Below are 7,672 nucleotides of genomic sequence, written 5' to 3' on the forward strand. Positions count from 1 at the left end.
ATGGTTGCAGGTGCCCTGGCCCCTGAATGTGACACTGGGGACCCCCGAGACCTCTCGACAGGCAGCCTAGAAGCTAGCAACCCCTGCTGTTTGGAGCCTCTAAAGAGCCAGGATTTATGTCCCTTCCCCACCATCTATGTCTCTGGCTGGGGAGAACGGCTCATTTTTCACGGTGCCGCGTGACTTTCCAGACTATATTTTCAGCCTCGGCTTGACGTCAGTCTCTCGCTCCGTCCCTAGGGATCGGCTTTGTACATTTCCAGCCTGTCCCGGCTGGAGCCTCCCCATCCCCTTGGGCCTCTCGTGGTGTCTCTGCTGTCCCTCCGGCCACCTCTGGTGGCAATCCCTGGGCAACCGCCGGGGGGTTGGGGGTGTTGCTGGGTCCCCTAGGAAGCCAGTGGATGTGGCAGCAGGGAGGGGAGCTGATGGTCAGCAGGAGAGAAGGCCAGGTGGGCTGGTCCCCTATAGGGTGGGCTGTCCTGTGTGGCAGGTGAGTATGGGGGTGGGGATGGAGAGCTAGAGGCGGGAGGAGGGAGCTGGGCTGGCCGAGATGGGAGACTGCATGTTTGTTTCTAGGCTGCTTATCTGCAGACACTCCCTGGAACAGGCTCTGTCCCAAGGCCTAAAAAGAGAGGAGGGAAGATGAGAAAATGGGAGGGCAGACTGGGGAGAGAGAGGAAGATGGAGGAGCAGGAAAGGGTGAGGGGTAGTGGCAGAGGCAGAAGGCTGGACACAAGGACAGACTGCATGGCGTGGGTCAATGCTTCCCGTTTACTTACCTCATTTAATCTCCAAAACAACTTTGCTGTGGATATTGTTGTCTTTTTACAGATGGAGAAAACTGTTGCAGAGAGAATGTTCTTGGCTCACGGTGCTTAAAACTCAGCCCAGCACTGCCCTTGGCTTTCGTTTCAAAGTTGAAGGGGCATGGTCTGCTCTCAGAACTGAGCATGTAGGCACCACATGAACCCGCATCAAACAGCAGTCCCCAAATACTGGTCACGACTTGTGTTCTGGGGTGTCTTCATCTTTGAACCTAGACTGGGGTCCTGTCTCTATCAGGCACCCCAGACACAGTCAAAGAGACTTCTAGTTTCTGCACTGACACTTACCTTCCATGTGACTCCAGGGTAGTCACTTAACCTCTCTGGGCCTTGATTGCCTCCTGGTCTTATACCTGATAAATTCAACATGTCCTGGACTAGATGCCTATTCTCTCTGGTCCCTCACTGGGGCCCCTCAGTCATCCCAAACCAGAATGCTCAAGTCTTCCTTTACTCCACAGCAGTCGACCAGACCACTGTGTCTGCTGATTGTGACTTCTGAATACTTTGAGGATTGCTATGCTCCCTGCCTGGTGTTTGGTAGTGCTGAAGAGATGCTAGTTCTTTTCCTGATGAGCCCTTCTTCCTGCTTCGAAAAGTACCAGGTAATCCGAAAATGTGTCACTGTGATAGAGCTTGGATCCCTGAGCCTCCCTTCTCTGCCAGTCACAGTGTCCCAACCCCCACCCCATGGGCTGGGGCTTCAAGACAGCTTCTGACTGACACCTAATTCCCACTGCAGGGCCTGGGTCCAGGCTCCCATGGTCCGCTGGAGTGGCAGCATGCCACGGTGGTTAAGCACGTGCGCTTGGGACCCCAGTCTCAATTCTGCCACTAACTAGCTGTGTGACTTAGACAAATAACTTAACCCCTCTGTGCCACTGTCTCCTCGCCTGTAAAATGGAAAGGATACTACACTTTGTTATGAGAATTAAATGAATTTATACACATAAAATACTTAGAACAGTTCCTGGTAAAAGCAAGCATTCAGCAAATATTAACACCTCCTCAATGGTCTGTGCTTCCAGTGTTATTCCCTATGACATTCTCCACTCAGTGGCCAGAGAACTTTCTCTGTCACTCCATGCAGGGTTGCCAGATAAAATACAAGATGCCCAGTTTAAACTTAAATAGATGTTTGGTATTTGCTAAATCTGGCAACTCTTCTCCCTTGCTTCAAAATTTCCCCTGGTTTTCCATTACCTTTAAAATAAAATCTAAGCCTTTTAGCATGACATTCAAGCTCCGTATGATTCAGCCCCCTGCCCTCTCCATTTAATCCCTGCCTCCCTATTCCTTACCACTCCATCCCCCTCTCTTATGCTCCAGCCAGCTCCAACTGTGTTCCTGGAATCCCAGAGAATGACTCTCAGCATTTTGGAGCTGGGATGGGCCATTGGTCACATTTTCAGATGAGGGCTCAGAGAAATTAAAGACCTGCCCGAAGTCATGAAGCTCACATCACCCATGTTCTTGATAGGATCTCAAACCTTGGTCCTGCAACACTGAAAACCACACACAGGCTCCTCTTAGAGTCCGAGAGTGAGGGAAGGCTGGATCTGCTGGCCTGGAGTGGTTCTCAGGGGTCAGCCTCAGCAAGTTGTAATGCCCAAGAGGTTTGAGGGGCAGAGAGTTGACCTGGAAATGTTTCAGACTCAGGTAAGGAGCTCCTCGGAGTATAGGGACGTGCTTCTGAGACTGAGGGTCAGGGAAGCAAGGCCCTGTTTGCTGCTCTGTACTTGGGGTTTTGTCCTGGAATGGAAACTTACTTCCCCAAGTCCAGTTAGCCGAGAGTAAGGCTCAGGATTATAAAACAGGCAGAATCATCTTGGCTGTCAATAATCCTGCCCAGAAACCTTGTGGTGACCTCATGGGGAGACAGTGGAGGCCATCAGAATGGGAGTGGTGGACATCTTTTCCACAGGGCTTCTGGACAGGTGTCAGCACTCTGCAGTCCTTGGGAGGCTCTGGCTCTGTTACAGCATACGAAGAAAATATCTCTGCTCAGTGCTGAGAACTTGGTCTCAGTAATTGACTTGTATGATGTCCAAAGACTGTGCATATAACCAGCTCAAAGTGATGTATCATCTTTAGCAAAAAGATTTATCATGGAATCTGAGACAGCTTCCCATTTGTCCAGAACAGAAATAGGAATGACTCTCCTTGCCAGGAATCATCCTTTGTCTTCTAAGCAAATTTCTCCATGGTTGGAGGTTTCCTGGACTGAGGCTGAGACCTGTGGCTGACTTACTGGCCAAGCTCCCAGAGTCCTGGTGTCTCTGTCTCAAGAATCTCAGCTACAGGCAGCAGGGACAAGGGAGAAAGTGGAGCCCTGGGTTTAGGAGCCCCAAGTTCTAGAGCTGACTCTGTCACCACGTGACCTTGGGCAAGTCACTTGGTACCTCAGGCTTTTGCTCCTCCATCTGTAAAATGAAGTTGGTGATTTCTGTTTACCTACCTCATGGCAGTAACAGAAGAAGAATATTCATCAGCTACTTCGCAAGGAAGCAGTGAGGAATCAGGGTGCAGAGCATGGGTTTTGGGATCTGATGGATCTGGGTCAAGTCCCAGCTTTGCTGTCTGCTTTTGCTGCACTGGGCGAGTTTCTCAACCTCTGTAAGCTCTGGTTTTATAAAATGGGGATCCTCAAAGTCTTTACTTCATGGTAATGTTATCAGGAAAAAAAGAGAGGATGTACAGGAGCCCTTAGAAGGGTGCCTGGTGCAGGCCGTACACTCAAGGACTAGCTGTCATCACACACCCCGGCACCTGGGGGACCAGGCCGTGCCAGCGGTGATGTCTGTTGTTAGAAGTCAGGCCCATTACCACACGTCACGTCATCTCAAGGACCACACACATCCGTAGGCAAGGAAACAGATCTGGAAAGATTGAGGACTTATGAGATCACAGCTTACTTACAGCTTGTTAGTGGCAAAGGTGAATTTTACCCCTATTTCTAGCTGAACCCAGGATCTGTATTTTTTTTTTCCTGCCATACCACACAGGCTGGTAATGTAGTTGAGAGAGTAAAGATGGTCAAGGAAGAGTATCATTAACAGGGAGGGTGCAGAAGCTGTGCACAAGAGGTGGAACTGAACGGGCTGGAGTTTATCTTTCTACCTCGCCACGTCATAGCTGTGTGACGGTGGACGAGTCACTTACCTTTCTGAGTCTCAGGCCTGTTAGGTTCTCAGCGTGGTAAATGGCGTCCCATCCTGGTAGCACTTGTTGTTATTGCTGAGTACTGAAGGATGGTACAATGGCCAGTCCTCAGTGTGAGCAGAGTCTACGCAAGGAGCATCCTGTGGGTGATCAGGCATGGTAGCAGGCAGGAGTGACACTGAAGTGGGGCTTTGAAGGACAGAAAGGCTTCCGATGAGGGGAGCCACGGGGGAGAATCTTCTCAGCAGAAGAGATGGTGCAGGAAAGACTCAGGAGAACGTTGGGCCGGTGAGCATGGAAGCTGGTACCCACAAGGAGGTGCTTCCATTCACCCACTATAGTAGAGATGACTGCTTTTTACTTTTTTAAAAATCATTTGGCTGTGCCATGCAGCGTGTGGGATCTTAATTCCCTGACCAGGGATTAAACCCACATGTTCCACGTTGGAAGCATGGAGTCTCAACCACTGGACCCTGAGGGAATTCCGAGGCAGCTGTCTTTTAAAATCACTTTCTACGTGCCGGACACTTTGTGATCACTTTGATTTTCACAACTGTTTCTCATATTAGATGACATTATCCTCTTTCATAGATAAGCAACTGAGGCCTGGAGAGTCTAAATAAGCTCCCCAAGAGAATCACAAGTGAGCAACAGAGCCAGAACTAATTCAAATCTGTCTCCCTAGGGTGCTCTGACCACCCAACCATGCTGACTACCTGTTGGTGCTGAATGAACATGTGCCTCCATCCCACACTCCCAGCTAGAAGCCAGAAGAGGCTTTTCTAGAAACAGGTTGGACACTGTCTCTGGACTCCAGCAGCTGGCAGCCTTGGTAAAGTAAACACACACAGCGTGGGTGCTCAGCTGGTGGTGAAGCAGAGAGAAAGCATGGCCTGCACGGCTTGTTCTCTCGCCACTCCCCCTCCACATCAGAGCATCGCTCTCACCCCTTGAACTTGGGGATGGACTATTACAGCCAGTCCACTGTCAGACTGGCTAAGAGCCCGTGATGGTGAGAGGGCAGGGACAGGCAGGAGGCTCTGTCCTCAGCGCTAAAGAGACTGCAGAGGTGAAGAGAATTAAGGAGACAGAGGATTGCCCTGGGTCACTGTGGCTGGTACCAGCCTCCAGCCTGATGGATTTTAACCTCTGTGGAGCTTTCTGGACACCCATCCTGAGGCTAGGTGGTTGCAGAGCCTGTGGCGGATGCTGACACATGCAGGCCCATGATAATGTCTGGTTTTGTGTTCTGTCTCCCCCAAAGATATGTCAGTGCACGAGTTTGTTATCTCTGGTACTTCTGGACCCTACACGGCTGGTGGTTTGAGCTCATGGGATTGAACCATGTGAATCAAGTCTGCGATCAGCAGTGTCCTAACCCAAGGCGTGTCCAGAGGTCCCTCCTTGGTCCACCTCAACAGAGCACTGCCCCTCACCCTCCTCCCCCTGCACCAGTCCTACCCCAGCACCCAGGATCCCCTGAGAATGCCCCTTGCCATCGGCCTGCCTGGCTGTGTCCTCCCCTCCCGTCCTCCTGTAAGTCTTCCCCAACTTCCATGGTCAATCTTACCTCCAGCTCCGAATGTCCCTGGAGCTCAGCTGCTGGTTAACCAAGTTCTCCATGTGCACCTAAGCAGGGCAGCTCTGTGAAGGCAGAAAAAGTCCTTTCCTACCTTTGCATCTCATCCCCAGCCCCAAGCAAGAATGGGCATAGGACTTGGTGATGTTCGAGGGGTTTGGGTGGATGGGGGCAGATCTGGGACATTCTGATCACAGAAAGATTTCCATAGATGACTGGGGATGACATCTGGCTTTGCTGGATACTGCAGGACTTCTCATGATTTATTAACCACTCTCTCCACATGGATCTGCCAAGGGACCAGGGTGGAGTCTCGGCCCAGAATGGGTTTTTCCCTCCCCTGAAGGACCCATGACCCCAGCCAGGTGGGATGACCTGGGAGCCAAGGTACCAAAGTCCCCAGTGACCAGAGTCACACTTTTGTCTCTGCAGCCCCTTGCCATCCCCAAGCCAAAGCAGAGTCCCAGTGAGGGATGGGGAGGAGCCTACTGAGCACACCCATGCTGATTCTTGTCCCAGTTTCCAACTGACTCGCTGCCTGACCTTGGACAAGTTCCTCAACCTTTCCAGGCCTGGTTACCTTCATCTGACAACCAGGGGACTCTAACAGTCCTCGAGAGTTGTCAAGGTGCCCCTTACAGCTCTGAACTTTTGCTTCTCTGACTCAGAGGCAAAGATGTCTATTGCTTCTCAAATAAAAATGTTCCTCCCCTGACAGCCAGCCTTGGGGAGATTAATAATTCTGTCAGAGCATCCTTGCATTAAGGCTGGCGCTCTGCCGTTTCCCCCAAGACCAGACAGTTTATCGTTATTCATTGTTCATGCCCATTCTCCCTCTCCTTAGCCCTCCTCTCTCCAGCCCCCTTCACCACCCCACCCCCAACATGGGATGCGGCAACCTGCCATGAATGAAGAGTAGCTGGTCACATGGCCCGGTCACCATGGAGACGGATCCCCGCAGACAGAGGTAGGCATCAAAGTCACATGAGAACCCCGGAAAACTGGCTGAGGTATTTATAGAAGCAGGCTGGTGCTTTTATGGAAATGGGTCTATATTTGACTCCGGTACTGAAAGCTTCATGCTGGCTCTGGAGCAAGGCAGGCTTTGCACTGGGTTCTCCCTACCCAGGTCTGGGGTGGAGGCAGACAGATAGCCCCCTCCCTTCCTACTGTCCCCCGGCACAGTCCCCGCCCCATCCCACACCAGCTGACGTGGCACCTACTAGAGCAGAACCTGCTCCCTTGTGTTTACACTGAACGAAGCTTCCTCCCTGGCTGGGAGTGTGAGGCTCCAGCATGTTGGTCACGTGAGCAATTTGGGACACCTTCTTTTACCTCCCAACCCCAAGTACAAACTAGAAGAACGTCCTCACTGCTCTTCATAAATGTTAGAATGTACTGTCAGTGCTCAAAACCTTTGCCACTTCTTCCTTCCTTCAAAGTTTAGAAGCATCTGCCAAAGGTTGGTGGGGGGATGTTATCTCATGCACACCCGCCTCAGGCACCCTAGAGCATAGACACTGCTGTTCTCCCATTTTACAGATGAGGGCAAGGAAGCCCCAAGTCAGAAGGAGATTCAGCAGTCCCTACTCTTCCCACCACGCTGCGCTGCGGAGAAGGCGGCATGAGCCTGAACAGAGGGGCAGGGGTTGGGGGTGGGGCACGGCAGAGATGGCAGTCTGGAGGAGCAAGGAGAAATGTGCTTTGGTATTTTAATGAGGAAGTAAGACATGCCTATGGTCAAGAAAAATTAAAATGGAACTCAAGTTCAGTGCCGAGTTTCTGTTTCCAGGGCCCTCCAGCCCTCAGTTTCCTTCTGTAAAGGCAGTCACTGTGGCTAGATTCAGATGTCCCCTTTCTAGAGATCTCAGCTGCATTATATAGGCAGATATGGCTATACTGAATCGACATGGTACAGACATAAGGTATACTAAAATTCAAAAGATGAAAAGTAAATCTTTCTCCCATGCCTTCCCCCAGCCATGCTTGCCCTAGCGTTAAGCACTATTTTCAGTTTCTTATGTATCATTCCAGAAATATTTTATGCCTCTACAAGTATGTGCAGTATACACAAACGGTCACACAGCCCTGCATCTTTTTTCATTTA

At 51.0% G+C, this 7,672-nt stretch overlaps 1 long non-coding RNA gene across 1 annotated transcript; it reads left to right on the top strand.

Moving 5' to 3' along the window:
• The first annotated feature begins 379 nt into the window (after window positions 1-379).
• LOC129541320 (uncharacterized) lies at window positions 380-6,072 on the top strand. The gene is made up of 3 exons (XR_008682804.2): window positions 380-490; window positions 1,286-1,429; window positions 4,672-6,072. It is a non-coding gene; the product is annotated as an uncharacterized LOC129541320 (long non-coding RNA).
• The last annotated feature ends 1,600 nt before the right edge of the window (window positions 6,073-7,672 follow it).

The sequence above is a fragment of the Moschus berezovskii genome, chromosome 4 (genome assembly GCF_049115385.1).
Source record: "Moschus berezovskii isolate FMDL1 chromosome 4, NW_MosBer_1.0, whole genome shotgun sequence".
Classification (NCBI taxonomy): domain Eukaryota; kingdom Metazoa; phylum Chordata; class Mammalia; order Artiodactyla; family Moschidae; genus Moschus; species Moschus berezovskii.